Genomic DNA, 17,408 nt, shown 5'->3' with positions numbered 1-17,408 from the left:
TGAAGTTCTAGAACCTAAGTGAGGTTCGGTGGGCTGAGGTCCAGAGCCGATGATCAAGAAAGAATTCTTGAGACATCTTTGGTGCAAAATGGTGGTTTATTACAGCACGGGGACAGGACCCGTGGGCAGAAGAGCTGCTGCCCAGGGCTGTGAGGGATGGCAGGTTGTGTACCCTGTGGTTGGGAGAAGGTGAGGGGAAGGGAGGTTTCAATGGAGTTTTCATACGCTGAAGAGGTCCTACAAGGTGCTGGGAGACCAATGTTGGCTTTTAGCAAGCCATTAACATCAAGATAGTTGGGAGATTCCTGTCTTGCAGGATTGTGATCTCTGCAAGTTAACTATTGGTTTATCATTCATGGCAGTCAGGGCTGCCTGAGGAATGCTACACATTTGACTGAGGGGGAGCAGATGGAGAGGGGGTGCAAGGTGCCAGCTTTTGCTTTGTCTTCAGCCAGCCTCCTGCTCCCTCATCATTCCCCCCTGAACAATTTTGACCCTTAAATCTTTAAGGTGGTTGAAGGTGGAAGTTCTCATCTTCTGTAACTTCTTCCTGCTGAATAGGGGTGTAGAGCTGTCCCTACCTACTCGGGTCGACACTGATCAGTGGAGGAACTTATAAGGGAGTTACGAAAGGCGGAGGCAGCTGAATCCAGCGCTAATAGGGAAGAAGTGTCTCTGTGCGTGGTCAGGATCATCTGTCCTGGTGAAGTCATTGCAGCAATGGAGTCTCGGCACCAACTAGAGAAACACTGAACAAAGCAACGTATTAAGATTAATAAGGCGATAAGAATGAGAAGCTCGGAAAGGAGATTTTTCTAACTGTTGGCCACAGTCCTCCTTCAAACCAGGAACTTAACCATTCACTGAGAGAGAGAAGGATCCTGTAGAGCCTTGATCTGGGTATTCATATCTTTTATTAGTCCTGTGACATTTTTGTGATAGTCTGGGATGTACACACAAAATTCTGTTTTGATAATTGCGCGTGTGCCACCCTGCGCTGCTGTCAGGACATCTGAGGCCATCCTATTCTGTAGGACTGCCTTATGCTATTAAGTGAATCATTGAGTGCCTTTGTAGTATATTTATTAAGTGCTTCTACATGCCACATGACATCTTCTAGTCCAGCAGATGGAACAAAAATGGATGCTAAGTGATCATACCATTTAAAAACAGATCGTGTCCATCTTTGTTTGAAATTGGGCAGATTAGCTGGAGTGGTGATCGTTTTAGTAATGCGCCCATGAATCTAGGCAAATCCTAGAGTACAGCGACCTATCCACCCTGGAGGAAGCCAGGGCCACAGGTTGGTTCCACATATCCAGTGGATTCCATTTGGAGCTGACCATCTAATGCCAGGTCGCCTTACCCAATCCATAGCAAACCGGTCAGTAGCCTGGAGTACTATTATTTGGAAACACATTTCTAATGATAGCCATCCTAGATGTCGTGTGTTATTTGCCCAAGTATCATATGTAAGATTTCTTTGTTCCCAGCATCAAACTGCCTTTTGACTGAGCTGTCCAATAGTGGCTGTGAGCCACAAATATGTATCCCAGATTTGATATACACCATCCTCAGTATAGCGATAAGGAGGGTTTTGTAACTTCGGCCCATAGCTGACTGGGGAGTTATGGCTTGACAGCAATCCCCTTTCCTTCCAAATAGCTCCATGTGCCCATGTAGTACCAGGAAGGCATATTTGGAGTCAGTATAAATGTTTATTTTTAGGCTTTGGCAATTGCAAAGTGCAAGTGAGCACTACAGCATACCTAGCTTTTCTTATTCTTTTTACGAAAAGTATTGTTATCAGTAAGCCGACTGTCATTTGTATTTTTAACAGGGGCATCTTAAATCTGGCCAAATAGAGTAAGCAAGATCAATAGCCTCTGAACATTTTTGCTCTACAGAGAAAGAAGTACAGTGGTCAGGTTCAGGCATAAGGGTAACTAGGTTTAAAGTTTGACAAGTTTTAAGTATTATTTCTGGCATATCTGTAAGTATAGCCCAGTATTTAATAAGTCGGCCTCCATCATCCACTGGTGGCCTTTGGTTTCTAAGACAAATCCGGACCTGATGTGAAGTCATTAGAGTCAGGGACTGTCCCATAGTGAGCTTTGAGGCTCTTTTATGAGGACTTGTACCTCAACAGAGGTGGCTTCTAGGATAAATATGACTAAGGGATGAAACCATTAAGTAGCCCTTTGAGTGGTCCAGCCTTAACAATATCCTGAATACAGAGGATCACTGGCAAGTGGGAGAAAACTTGTCAAGAGATAAGGGGAGTCCCCCATGCATCATCCAATCCAATCCTAAAGAAAGTGGGGTCATCCATTATCTCCACAAGTCCATAGTTAATCCTATGGAGTGCGGTATGCTGGCTTTTAGGCAATTTCATTATTCCAGTCACACACAAGGTGATAGTTAAGTTATACAATTGTAGGGAAATCAATCCCATTTTTCCAGTTGTTTAATCACATGCCATGGGGTCTGCTAATATCCCCACGAAATAAAAAAGCGAGAAGATCGTCTAAATGAGCTATTGTGCAACTTTTCTGAAGTTTACCTCAAATTGTTTAGCTTAGGTAAACAAACATTTAAAGGCAATCAAATCTAGAATTTAACATCCATAAAGGTGTGTTAGTAAAACTAATTTTTCTCTCTAAAATAACCCTCATTTCTAGAGATAGCCAAATCAGGACTAATTCACTTGAGAAAGAAGTCCAGTTTTAACAAACTTGGCCTATATTTACATAAGCTCAGTAAGAACAGTGAGTGTGATCATACAGATCTTTTAGAATTTGCTTTGCTGGAACTTCTTATAAGGAATCTCTAGGTTGAACTTTTAGTAGCCTCTCCAGGCCAGAAGCCAAGCCACATACTTACCATCGGGCATGCCTGCAATACCTGTCCATTTGGGGGTATTCTCCTTGTTGAGACTCTGCACCTACCAAGGAGTGACATTCTTTACTCACCTGCCGAGGCTGCTGGGAACTCTGTAAGCAGGGTATCAGGCCAACAGTTCCAAGGGGCTTTATGGCTCCAGGTTTCATCAAGTCAACCTTAGTTCCTTTAAACTGTCTGGTCATATCTGAGTCTTTTCAAATAGGACATTCCAGTCAAAGCCTTGGTAAAATAACCAGTTTCCAAGCTGTCCTGTTACAAGGAGAACAGATTCTTATTGAACTTATGCAAATGACTATTGTCATGGAAGAAAGAATACTTACTGAGACCTTTTGGTTTCAGAGGGTTCAGATAGAGAGAAAAGTTGAATGCTTTGATTTGTTTACAAATCAATACTTTTACATCTCTGTAAGTTACAGATAACTTGAGAAAAAGTATCCCTAGTCTGGAAGAGCAAACATTAGAGAACGAGCAATGTTTAAAATAAGACAAAATTATAGTGTTTTAGTTCATTTAGTCCCATGTTACTAAATCTGGTGAATGCAACCTTTATTTAGTTCTGGAAATTCTTACCCATTTCAGTTTTAGGATTTTCAAGTATATCAAATATCTGTATTTGTCCTGAAAGTCCTTTATACGAATCTCCTTGAAGACAAAACTCATTTTGCAAGAGAATTAAAACAATTATAAATGACAAATGACTAAGTTTACTCTTTCAAGTCTCTCTCAGATTGATTCAAAATTGCCCGTTCAAAAAGGCTACAAAAAGGGATTTTTTAAAAACCCACCAGCAAACAAAAAACTCTATTAATTCTTCATGTACAAGATTGTTAGAAGACCACTGGAAAGAAAAAAAAAATTTCAAGCAAGTATGCTACTATATAATTAACACAAATAACTAAATATGCACGTCCCTTCCCACCCCCACAATTAAATGTTTTTAAACAACTCATGTGATGAAAGATCTACCTTTTAGGCAAACAAAAGCAATCCCTACTAGTCTGAGGATTTAAAGCTGTATTGCATCAGTTTTAAGTGATACTTATGATTTTTATCTAACACAGTTCTGAGGAATAAACAGTTGATGACATAATTTGCAGGAGAACTTTGCACAATGCCTAAGAGAACTTTCAGTGTAAGTACTTTGGATTTTAAGTCATTGTGACGGAATTTATCTAGGCTTCAGCCTGGAAGCTATATTTAAATCGGGAAGAAGCACCCCCGGAAACTTTGTCTCACGTATCTACACTTGAAACGAGATTCTTTCCCTATCAGAGCTAACAACAGTTCACATACAGCTGAATTCCTTCAAAATTAGATCACAATTTTGCAGTTCTGTAAAGACTCTAAGAAATCATCCTCCTTTTCGTTCTGTAAAAGTCAAACTTAAAAAATATTTCTGTATACTTTAAAACCATTTGGCCCTTAACCTAATCACTCTTGGCAATCGAGCCTCACTCCTGTAATCCTGATAAAAAACTCTGCTGTGTTTTCTTCTGAATGAAATGTTCACTGCCTACAAATCTCCCACGAGCCTACTTCATTGGCCTGTTTTGTTTGCGTGGGCTTTTTTTTCCTTTTCTTTTCTTTTTTTTTTTTTTTAAGGATACTAGAGGCCATTATTTATGAGCAGCAAGGAAACAATCACTCTGTTTAGTCCCTTTGCAGATTCCCACACTTATTACCCCAAATCCCACAGATCTCCCTTGGTCTTGCCCTGGACTGAAGAACTGTGCTGAGCCTCAAGGCAGTCTCTGGGGAAATCGGCTCATGCCTTTCTTGATAAACTACTTTGGATATCTGGATATTGTGAGGCTCTCAAGTGGGATAGAACGAATCCCCTAAACTTTTTTGAAGAAGTACAGTTGACTGCCACCCAGAGTGCCTGGGTTGGCTGACACTGAGACTATGGTTCTGCATACTCATAGAATTCCTCATTTTGACCTGCTTTAGTTGAGAAGGGAAGACATCAAAATGAATTCGCATGCACCGCACTCTGATTTTAGTCACGGGGGCCAGCGTCTTCAGACAGTCACCAGGGTCAATCTATATATTAATATATTTGCTTTGCAAGGTGTACAGAAAATGACTTAAAATATATCAAAGTCCTCCCTGTGCACCCGATGCCAGCAGATCAATACTCAAGAAACTGCTACTATGAAACACAAACATTTCCAGATCCAGCCTGATTTCAAGTCGTATAACCTCTTTTTCCTGGCTGATGACCGTAGCCCAAAGTGCAAGCGAGATTTCCCGAACCCGCGCTTAGAGTGACACAACACGTGAGCGGTTTCTCTTCGTACACTGAGGGGGGTGGGGGTGTAGTTGCGAGGAAAATTAAAGCTTCCGGTCTCTGGATTCCTAGAATTCTTTTTTGTTTTTTTTAAAGATTTTATTTGTTTATTTATTTGACAGAGAGAAATCACAAGTAGGCAGAGAGAGAAGAGAGGAGGAAGCAGGCTCCCCGCTGAACAGAAAGCCCGATTCGGGACTCGATCCCAAGACCCTGAGATCATGACCTGAGCTGAAGGCAGCGGCTTAACCCACTGAGCCACCCAGGCGCCCGATTCCTAGAATTCTGAAGACTGAGACTTGTCTCCGAAAATTCCGGGCGGGAGAGAGGAGGACGAGTAGGGAGAGAGATTGCAGAAAGCGAAACAAAAAGACGAAAAGGGAGGATATTAAGATCGCGGGGTGGGCTGGGGGCCACGGTTATATTGTAGGAAGGGTGAAGAGCTCTGTCCAACTTTGAGGGTCTGCGGCTGGAGCGGGAGCCGAGATGCACAGGCTCGCCCCGGCTTTCCCCTGCACTCCTGCCCTCATCTCGCATCACCACCTCCGCCGCCACCACTTCCAAAACAATACCTGCAGCGGCACGCGCGCTCCCCAACACATCTCCAAAGTTATCCCATTTCCTGAACGGGGGCCAAGCCCACGCTCCGGGGTCCCCCCGGCCGGCCGGCCACCCCCCGAGGATGACAGGGCCACCTCGAGTCTCAAGCCGCCTCCCGCCTCCCCTTCATCCCCAGCCCAGTCCCCCTCCCTCGGTACTTGAGGAAACTCCGGTGGCGGCCCCCCCCCTCCTCAGCCGGCTCTCCAGCCGGAGCCCGGAGCGAGTGCTGAGTGGCGGCGCGGAGAGCAGCTGAGGGGAGCTCTGCGCCTTGGAGGTCTGCCCACAGCAACATCGGGACCAACAACAAAGTTAAAACGCTGCTATTCACGCACCTTACCGGGTCTCCTGAAAGTCTCCTCTGGCGTGGGATGCAAAGTGGCACAGTGGCGGGCTGGGGGCCCCCGGGAGGAGACTGGAGATGGGTTTTGGAGGCTCGCCTTTTTCACTGTGTGTGTGTGTGTGTGTGTGTGTGCGCGCGCGCGCGCGCTTGTCCCTCTCCCCTCGCTCGCTCTCGCTCCCCGTGTGGCTTTCAAGGACAAGGTGAAATCCCTTTGCTGGTCTGGAGGCGGCTTCAGAGACAAACAACACAATGCGAGTGCAAATACCGAAAGGCAAAAAGACAGTAGGAACAATGGGGGAGGCGAGGGCAGCGCACCAGCCGGCGGTCACCGCGGCCCGGCGCCCGCCCCGGGGGGTGCGGCGGAGGCGGCGCCGGGGGCTCTGACTCCCTCCAGGTCGCACCCGAGCTCCCATAAACCCACCCTGACCTCCTTCCTGCAGCTCACCGCCTGGCCGCCCTCTCTGTCCATCCGAAGCAAAGGAGCCCCAGAGTTGGCTTCCCCGTCTGCTGCAGAGTAACTAGACTGTAAATAACGCGGTGATTAACCAGACGGTGCAGGAATGTTAAAAAGAAAAAAAAAAAAAAATCTGCCCTCCAGTTAAAGGAGCGACAAAATGGAATGGCAGTAGTGGAAGGAGGCAAGGAGAGTGGGCTATCCCCGGATCTCGGCGGAGCTCGCATCTATAAATCCGCATTCCTGTTTAGTCAGGTCCCCTGTGTCAACTTCTTCCCTGCGCTGGAACCTCACCCGCTGCCCTGGAACCATTACCTGGGCCCCTGCTTGCCCCTCGCCCCCGTTAGCACACAGTAAAGCTCGCACGGGGGGTGCGTGTGGGGGTCTGCGGGCGCCCGCGGAACCTTCTGGGAGGCGAGCCGCCGTCTGCCCGGCGCGAAGGCTGGAGCCGTGAGAGGTTCGGTGTTTAAAGCGACCAGTACCTCCCCGAGCCCGGCTGTGCGCCTGCGGGTCCCGCCGCCGGCACTTTGAGCCCACCTACTCCTTGGGGTGCGCGGGGAGAAAAGTTTTGAGGCGCTCTCACCCCTGCCTCCGGGTGGTTGAACTGGTTTTGTTTTGTGGGGGTGAACCCAAGTGACCCGATGCCCAAGAACCAAAGAATGATGTTTGGGGGGGGGGGGGGGGAAGGCTGGGCGCTGGGCTTTGGAGACAGCGCGTGAAGGCAAGAGAGGGAGAGACCCTCAGAGTGACATCACCACGGGAAGAAACTCCGTAGGTAATGCTGGGGCTGAAGCTGTGGGGCTGATTTAAGTGTGTGCTCTGACAGCTCCCAGGCTGCTGTGGCGCTTATCTCTTCCAATCTTACTTTCATTGACTTAGAACAACTGCGGGGTTGCCAGGGGTAAAAAAAAAAAAAGGGGGGGGGGAGAAGAACCCTATGAAATCTCACACTAGGGTGGACGGGTGGCGGGGGGACTCTGGGGTCCCGAATGACCTTCCTAGAACTGGCGTCCAAGAAGGGAGATGTCAGGAGGGAAGCAGCGGGTAAGAGATTAAGACGCAATAGGAGCAACACGTTTCTTTTTCTCGCTCTTCCCTTCCTCTTCTCCAGCCGATTTGCATGTTCTCTTTCCTCATCTCGCTGCTTTTCTTCAGATGCGCCTCTATTGACTAAGCCGCATCCCTGGGCACCCGCCAGCATTTCCCAGAGTGCAACACCGCCACCAGCAGATCAATGACCACAGTCTGTTTGTTCTTCACGCGCCTGGAAGAGCAGGGCACTGAAGCAGCATGGGAGGGAGGCTTACGACTTGCCTGTCTGTGCGGTCTCTCTCGGACTTTTTCTGGCTGGTTTCTCAATGGCAGCTAGTAAGCAAATACAGTATCTTAATGCACGCAACACATACCAATCACAATATATTCACCTAGAAAAGTGATATATCCTTTCTCCCTGTTTCCACCCTTCCTAGATTTGTTTCTGGAGGTGGATTGCTAATACCTGAGATTTTGCACTTGTCTGGAGTGGAAACTTTCTGGGGTGTTTGATGATTGATTATTTGGTACCTGCTTTCTAAAAATGGCAAAACACCTTTCCTTGGAACAAAAGTGAGAAATGCAAATCTTAATAACTCAAGACAAAATTTTCAAAGTGTAAGCCTAGTTATTATCCATTCCCACAAGGAAAAGCTTCCTCTTCCACAAATTTTTGATAGCATAGAGCCCAGTAATTAAGAGAACGATCAAATAAACTCGGGGCTTTCATGGGGACTCTAAATTATCATCTGCCTCACATTTATAAGCAGTGTAATCATTGGCTATTTGGATATAGCTCTGGATATGGCATTCTAAATGTGTATCCTTAAACAATTTTACTATGTTTTCTTAAGTATTTGATGAGAGAGACCAGGGATAATGATAACATTCAAACTGCTGGATCAATGTGGCTTCACCAACTGTGTGAAAAAATTCTCTGCACGTGTGCATGAAACACCTTTCCTATATGCCACCTTTCCTCACATTTCTTATATCACGCCAGCTTCATGTCAGACCCAGTAACAGGAATTCATAAGAATTTATCAATAATGGCACTACCCGTTGAACTATTAAGTATTCTTTTTATTCTAAGGTATTCTTGGCATACGTTAAATGGTTTACTTTCACAGTACATATGTAGTTGCTTTTCACAATTAGCCATTACTAGGTCAGACCCAGATCCTAATAGAAGGTGCAAGAGGTGAATCAGGCCCAACTACAAAAAAGCAATGGCCCCTTACTACCAATTATATGAACATATGTAACATTTGAAAATAAATTGCCATTTACACTGAATTGCCTGAGGTTTCAATCCATTTCTCTCAGACTCAGTGAAAATAAAGGGACGGAGTGAGTCTTTTTCCCCTGGGTCTCCGGCCATTGGGGGACAAACGTGCCTGCATGGCCTAACCCCACCAAGCAGAGTGCTGCCAGCGCTCCGGGTTTCCGATTCTACAGCTTTTTCAGTGCAGCTGCTTCTGGGGCTTCCTACTGGCACGAGAGGTGAGGCTGGGCAGAGCCAGAGAAGGGGCAAAGTTGCAAGCTGCCTGGTAAGATACTCGTGAAACCTGAGTTACACCAACCTCTTCCCTTTTGCTCCACCAGGCAGCAGAACTTCCCTTATGGTTATTGAAACCACATGCCCTTAAGACTACCTCCTGATCATCATAGAGCAACAGCATAGCTGATCAAACACTCGCAGTGCGATGTTTGTTTGTGTTGGGCTTTAAAAAAATAGCCACGTTTGAAGTGGGACTGACACATTAAAGATCAGTGTTTCCATTTATCAAGCATTTACTATGTGCCGGACTCTTGGCCAAGGACTTCTTTTATGAGCTTCTACTTCTCACCCCAAACGTGCAAGAAATGTTGCATCCCTGTTTTGCAGATGAAAAAACTAAAGCTCAGAGAGGTTAAATGACTTGCCGGAAATCATATGGCTTCTAAGCCGTTGTGTCATCCCAAGTGCTCCTGCTTTAAACCTGTGCTCTTCCACTTCACCTTGATGCCACTCACACGTGGATGAGAGCCAGTTTTCAGCGAGAAATATTAATTCATTAAGTGGGTACATTTAAAATGCCAAATTTACACTATGTATAGTCCAGACATAAGCTATGTTGGTATTCTCATATTGGTCATTAGATACCTGAAATTTCAAGAAAATCAAATGTGCCATATATGGAATATAAACATATACTACATGTTACAAATAAAATGCATTTAGCAAGGTATATAAAAACATAAAGTCATCTTATTATGTAGACTAGGCAATTCTATATTATATATGCATAAGTATATATTCATATGATTTATATTTAATAATGACTCAGCTTTTGAATCTCTGTAACTTTACAGGCATGTTCTAAAGTGCTTTTCGTGCATGAACTCACAACCACTTCATAAGGTACATAATTTTATTATATTATTTTACAAATAAGGAAACTGAGTCACAGAGACGTTATATAACTTGTCGAAGCTTATACACTTAGCAGGCGAAGGAGCCTGGACTCAAACCAAAGTGTACACACACAATATATATGTGTATTCAAGTACGGATATATATTATCTATGGCTCTCAAAATATGGGAAATTTTTAAGGCAAATCAACTGAGATTTGTATCAGTCTATATTCCATAATCTAGAAATATCCTTGATGGGAGAGGGCTTATTTTTGTCCAATGTATTCAAGATCTTTAAAAATGTTTGAGGCAATCTTAATCCCTCTAACATCTTTAGAGATATTGAGGGGATGCTAATACATATTAGGAAGATACAATATTTCACCCTAGCTGATTTGCACAAAGCTCATCTTGGATTTATTTGGTCATTTATGTTAAAAATAGCAAAGACAGGGTACTTGGGAATCCTAAAGAAGATGAGAGGGATACTAATAAACATGAAAATCTGTGGCCTGAGAAGTGGAGGGAAAGGTGGGTGATGCAAGAGACCCAAAACGGAACATCATTTTAATGGTTATTATCAATTTTTAAAAATTAATGTAATTTATCAATCCTTACTCCATTAATAAGAGTGTATTATAAAATGGTAATTTAAGTTTAGTGACTGTAGACTGAAACACTGCAACTACTCAAAGGAACTTGAAGTATTGGATAAGAATCCCAGATAGGACACCTGGGTGGCTCATGTGGGTTAAAGCCTCTGCCTTCAGCTCAGGTCATGATCCCAGAGTCCTGGGATCGAGCCCATTTCAGGGAGCCTGCTTGCCTGCCTCTCTGCCTACCTGTGATCTCTGTCTGTCAAATAAATAAATAAAATCTTTTTAAAAAAGTAGAATCCCAAGTACACAAGTGATTAATCCCATGTCTATTTTTTTACCTGTTCACCACAACACACTGTGCATATCAAATTTTAGAAGTGAACTTCTTCAAGTCAACCATCTTTGAAAAGGTATTGGAGGCGTTCTTCTCTTCATCTCTTCTCACCCTAAATACAATATAAAGGATTATGTATGAAAGGAAATTAACTGAACAACAATCTTCCTTCTCTGGGCATGCTTAATTCTGATAACTCCCAAGATACCAACATCTAAAATATTAATTTTACTGAGTTTGATGTGTCTCCTCAGAAAAACTGAAAGGGACACTCTATACCTAGCAGATGCCACACATTAAGTACTTACTGAAAAAAATTTTAAAGCCCTATTACAGATACATATGTTTTCATTTAAAAACTACTATGAAATCGAGTGTTCTTTATTTAAAGTTCCCTTGTGGTCCTACAAATTAAGATCGGTAGTACTATATTACCAACTGAGAGCCAGACCCAACTGAACTGGTTACAGACAGTTGGTAAAACTGCCAACACTGGTTTTGCTGCTGGAAGTTGACTGAAATGTGATGTGCATATATATGTAAAGTGAATTCTCTAAAATAAATGAATAAATAAGTAAATAAAGTGAATTCTCATTTTTTAAGCTTTCTTATTTTGGAAAGTATTTAGAATGAACTTTTTAAAAATTTCAGCCACAGTTTTGAAAAGGGGAAGAAATGTATAAAACCCAGATACTTCACACAGCCAAAAGAACAGTTGCATTGCCCCCATTATTGAAGCCTGTTCATTATTCTGATTGTTAAATTTTCCTTTCCTGCCAGAAAAAAAAAAAAAATGAACGAGGTTGGTTCTATTCAAGTGAAATAGTTGTAGTCTCCACATCTTGTCTCTTAATTTACTGTTTCTCAATCTGACTTCTGTCCTTTAATTTTAAATAATAAGCATACAGTATGAGGGGATTTAAACATGTAAAAGTAGTGTTTGTTTGTCTTTTTAAAAATATATGGATTTCTTTCAGGCCCAGCTTTCACAGTATATTCTCTGTTCTCTACCGCTACATAATTTGAGTCATGAATGTATAGAGGTTTACCTACAATGAGATCCATGGTTTTATTTATAAGGAAAAGGATAATGACAGATATGTTTTGCTAACTTAGTAACTCATTGTCAAACAAGGCAATAAAATATCAAGCTTGAGTCTCAGTAGGGTTTAGATATTTGGGTCTCTGAATTCATGATGACTCTTGTTTTTGTAACTTCTTTTCAAATTTTTGGTACTGTATACCATTGCATTATACTTTACATGAAATATGGTAGAGAGTTTTCACTCTCTCATTTTCACAAAATGAAAGGTCAACAAAAGCACATAAAAGCACATAAAATGAAGAGGATGGTTTAAACAATCACAAAAAAATGGCCTTCTTACTGAAATCCCAGTAAATTATTTGAAGAGAGTAAATATAAGTTAAATATCTAGGTATCTGGGACATCTACCCCCATCTTCTCATTGATGGTGATACACTTATACAAACTTAGAATTTAATTCACAGGTTGATTTTAAAAAGAAAATGTTAAATTATTGCACATTGTTTTGTGTTCTCAAAATGTCTGCTTTCCAGGTAACTTTGCTCCGGGACGAGTAACCAACGGATCACTACCCCAGTAGTCAGATTTGGTCACAACCACTTCGTTTTTTTAAACCCTCCTTTGATTGTGCAATATGTCCATTCATTTTTCAGCTTTTAATTTTTATTGCATAAACAAGTGATCAAGCATTTATATAATAAAAACATTTGATTCTTCTAGGCAGCTTGCTGAATTCTGAGTGTTTACTGGGCATAGCTGGGATGAACAATGTATTTTTCTGTCTGCCTATAGCAGGGAAATTATAACATACAAGTCCTCATAAATTTTCAGTCCACAAAGAAGTAAAGAAATGAGATGATCTATCCAAACAGGATGAAGAACAATGGACATAGTGAGTTGTGGTATTGTTGTGTGGGGAAAAAAAATAGCTTTAATATGGTATCGGTAATATACATAGCTAAAAGGTCTGAACATGTTGGCTTAAAAAAAGATGAGCAAGTCTCAAATTAAACATCAGAGGGTCTGGGTCTACGTGTACAAACATGAGAGTCTGGAGTACAGAGAGATAACAAACTGACTAAACCACTGGAAACAGAAACCAACATGGTAGTGACAGAGGAGACAGAACTGAATAACTGTCTCCACAAATTGTTAAGATAAAAATATTAACCAGTTATTTTCCAACTTCAAAGAGAATAGAACTAGATACAATATAGGGCACCAGAATTTATAGACCTAGATGTGAATCCCAGCTTACAAAAAAATAAAAGGTATGGATCTTTGATTCAGATTTAATAAAAGTAAGAAAAATGAGATAAAGGGATAAAGAGGCAGGGAAAAAATGGAACCAGGAGTGAGTCCCCCATAAATACACATCCTACTTTTTAGTTCTGGAGCCTTCATTCACATGATTTATCAAAGACCTCCTTTTGCCAGAGATTGCACTTAGGCTCTCCAACAGCCAAGAAGGAAGAAAAAGGCTCCCTTTCCGTATATCCAACTGTTAGGGAGAAGCCCAGTTATTATTACTCATATTAAGACCAAATAGATGGGGCGCCTGGGTGGCTCAGTGGGTTAAAGCCTCTGCCTTCGGCTCAGGTCATGGTCCCAGGGTCCTGGGGTGGAGGCCCGCATTGGGCTCTCTGCTCGGCAGGGAGCCTGCTTCCTCCTCTCTCTCTGCCTGCCTCTCTGCCTACTTGTGATCGCTCTCTCTGTCAAATAAATAAATAAATCGTAAAAAAAAAAAAGACCAAATAGAAAATTTTCCTTAGTGGGGGGTTCTCTTCTCAAGAAAACTGAGCAATGTCAAACCATGCTTCCCATTGGTCAGGACAGAAATAAGTTTCAGAGGTTGTTTCTTAAAGTTTCTATTGTAAGAGACACTCCACCCTGGTCTCTCTTCCTCTCCTATGTCATGTAAAACAGGCTAAGAATGCAATGCCCACTCTTTACCCAGGCCATTTCTCTGAGTTATGTCTACAACAAAGCAAACTGATAAAAGATGAAATAATGTCTCCCTCCAAACAAGAGTGAGTTTACTTTGGGCTTGTTCTAAAAGCAGTGAGTCTCCAAACTCAAGATTCTTCACCACCATCCAAACCCACCACATGCACAGCATCCAACACTGACCATTCTTGGGCATGTCCAGTCTTCCCTTCCTCAAAATCAATCCTGGACCATTCTATGTGGCTTACTCTTTGGATCATCGTCCTGACAAAAGTGGCTGTAGGGTACTGAACATAATTCTGGTTCAATCACCCAGAATATCTCTCAGGACTGACAAAGTTCTAAGTCATAAGGATGATGACCACTTGGTTTCATACATGAGCTCTCCTTCATGGCACATGTGGGTCAAAATGAAGGACATTGTGGGTCTCTGTAAATTTTGTAAAAATGCCTTGTCTCACATGTACCTTACCCTTTTAAGCAAAAGGTCTGGTCCAAGTCAGAGCCGATTAAAGAAAGGTGATGTTATACTGGGGTGGATACATCAATTTCATAACTATGGGAGAAGAACAACAATGTCGGCCCTTGGAGAGGGCACTCCTCATACCTGAGGAGGCACTAAAGTTGGACTGGAAAACATTTAATGCTCTCCTTGTCTCCTGCATCCAGTACCATAGTCTACTGGCAAACTGAGCCACTCCTGCCTCATCATTCCCATCTGTGTGCTATGAAAACAGAAAAACTCATGTGGACTTGGTTGACCCCAAACTATTCTGCTGTACATGGTGCCATCAAGAGCAGCTTCAAATCTGACTCCTCTCAAATATATACAAACACACACACTGACAAAACCTTGTTTCATTCTGACTGACATAAATTCATATGCTTCTCCTGGTGCCCTACCTTCCTTGGCTTATGTCATGCTTTACATCAAGACTGTAACTAGCTGGTAACACTGCTCATGAGGTTTAAACAAAACAATGTAGGGGTCATCCAAATCAAGTGTCACAGCACATTGCTGACTAGAATGACCTGGAACACAAGCATGGTATTAACGGTTAGAGCAGCCGTTTTGTGACCAAGAATGAGGAGTACATATTAAGGATGGCTTAGAAGAAATAAATAAGTAATTTGGTTCTAGAAGTGATTTAGAAGTTTATCAAGTACCTTTGACTGCCTACCTCTGGGTTTCTCATTTACATGAGGCAAACAAAACCCTTATTTTTACTCCATGATTTTGCTATTTTCTATTACTTGGAACTGAGTACAGTTACTTTGTACTGTCTTCTTTGGGTCCAGCATCCTTCTCATCTTCTGGGAATTGCTCTCCATTCTCTATATGAGTCAGTCTTACCACTGCTTTAGTTATATGGTCTTTTTCCTTCCATGTACCACTTCCTTGGAGACAGGTGTAGCTAGGAGGAATAGCCCTTTTTTCCCCTCTGGCCTCATTTGTGAGAATTTAAGCTCAGGAGCTGCTTTTAGCCAAGAATCCAAGTGTATGGTGGCAGTCTAGAGAATGAAGAGACCGAGACGTTCTCAAGCATTGAAGCCAATATTCTAACCTGAAAGCTCATCTGAACCACTCTCATTTCTCCTGTCCACTTTTTTGGTTCTTCCAATTTTGATCCACTCTGGTATCTATCCAACAGAAATGAATTCATTTTGCTTCAATTGGTTCAAGTTCAGTTTCTGTCATATGCAAAAGTATAGTAGCCAATACAGGAATCAGAGCAAGCTCCGTGTAGCAGACTGAATGTTTGTGTCCCCTCAAATATATATGTTGAAATCCTAACCTCCAGTGCAATGGTATTGGGAGGTGGGACTCCTGAATGAGATTTAGTGCCCTTACACAAAAAACCTCAGAGAGCTCTTTCCACTCCTTCTATCATGTGAGAATACATCAAGACTACTATCCACGAACCATGAAACAGTTCCTCATCGGGTTATCAAACCTGCTGATGCCTTGCTCTTGGACTTCGTAGCCTCCAGAACTGTGGAAATAAACATCTGTTGTTAAGGCACTCATCCTATAATATTTTTGTTATAGCAGCCTGAATGTACTCTTATATGAACAGGATAGAGCTCATATAGGAACATTACTCTTAAGCTTATCCATATGAGACCTGCAATTAATATCACAGAGAGAAATATTTATGGAGCTCCTCCTGTTTGTCAGTGTTATTCTAGATGCCACGGATTCCGTGATAGCCAAAAAGACCAGTCCCCTCCCTACAAAATCCCAAGTTCTATAGGAGTAAGACATATGCTAAGGAAGGAAATGACCAAAAGAATCAGAGTGGTAAGTGCTTTAAAGAACATAAAAGGATGTAGAATAATAGAGATTGATTGAAGGAATTACTTTGGAGTAGGAATTAGTTTTAATTAGGAAATACCTTCCTAAATGGTGACTGATGTCATTTTTCTCTCCTACTTCAGGGTCACTTCCCTGCTTTCTGGAGTACCCTGCATCCAGACATCCTTACACTTGCCCGGTATCAGAGATTAGCAGTAAACTCTGTCTTTTTCCCTTCAGGAATGAGAATCCTAGAAACAAAGGATGTAAAATCCTTTACCCAACTTACAAGGAAATACCAGAAACATTACGTAAAAAACATTCTTAGAGGACTGCCTTGGTATCCCACAGTTCTAGATAGCATGTAGATTTGGTTATATCAGAATTCTAGCAACAGCTGCTTGTCCTTCCTTGTTCATGTGTTGTTATAAGGGTCCAATGAGATGATGGTTACAAACATTGTAGCCTTCAAAGATGATTATACCAAGTGTTATTGGATTTAAAAAATATTTGTCAAAATTAAAGATGCTATATACTTACTGACAACAATAAAGAAGTAATAGAATTCCATTCTTCTCTCTATTAAAAGAAGATTATAAACAGTTTGATATACAATAGATTGGAACTTACTAGGAATGGGACTAGACAAACATTTACTATCCCATCAAGTATCCCACTAGTAGTATAAAAGTATTAAATACTAAAACATTTGCATGTGTATAAAATTTACCATAATTTCAGGAGGGAGAAATGATAGCATTATAAACCAAGTAAAATAGACCTCAAATAATTAAATGTAACACAAATGATAAGAAATTATGACATAGGGGCTAGATTTCTTCTCTCTTCTACATATCAATACAGAAAACCTGACTATTGAAAGTTCATGCAGAGACTTCTTAAGATTCAGGCATCTCTTTAAAGTTGAATTTCTTTAAATGTGCCCTGGTTGCACTAGTGTTCATCATCATTCAATGCCACAGTTTTCCAGGGAGATGCTCCTCTATGGTATTGTCAGAACTTCCGCCTTGTCCCCTGCTGTAAATGGAGTTTTAGAAATGAGCTTATGGTTATGCAGTTCGAATCATGCAAGACCCTTTTTGAAATTGTTCACCCCATCTTCCTTCTATCACCAATACCTCAGGATAATATAATCCTAGCAAAATTG

The 17,408-nt window shown here is 42.0% G+C and overlaps 1 long non-coding RNA gene across 1 annotated transcript in view; it reads left to right on the top strand.

The window, feature by feature from the left end:
• The window catches only part of LOC125084695 (uncharacterized), a 29,397-nt gene extending 12,237 nt beyond the window's left edge, over nucleotides 1-17,160 (top strand). Inside the window, exons 2-6 of the long non-coding RNA XR_007122672.1 lie at nucleotides 1,975-2,137; nucleotides 4,235-4,238; nucleotides 13,847-13,851; nucleotides 14,560-14,567; nucleotides 17,151-17,160. This is a non-coding gene — a long non-coding RNA (uncharacterized LOC125084695). The remainder of the gene's footprint in view (nucleotides 1-1,974; nucleotides 2,138-4,234; nucleotides 4,239-13,846; nucleotides 13,852-14,559; nucleotides 14,568-17,150) is intronic.
• The last annotated feature ends 248 nt before the right edge of the window (nucleotides 17,161-17,408 follow it).

This window comes from Lutra lutra, chromosome 14 (assembly GCF_902655055.1).
Source record: "Lutra lutra chromosome 14, mLutLut1.2, whole genome shotgun sequence".
NCBI classification, from domain to species: Eukaryota; Metazoa; Chordata; class Mammalia; order Carnivora; family Mustelidae; genus Lutra; species Lutra lutra.
This window is presented reverse-complemented; position numbering and strand designations above follow the sequence as displayed.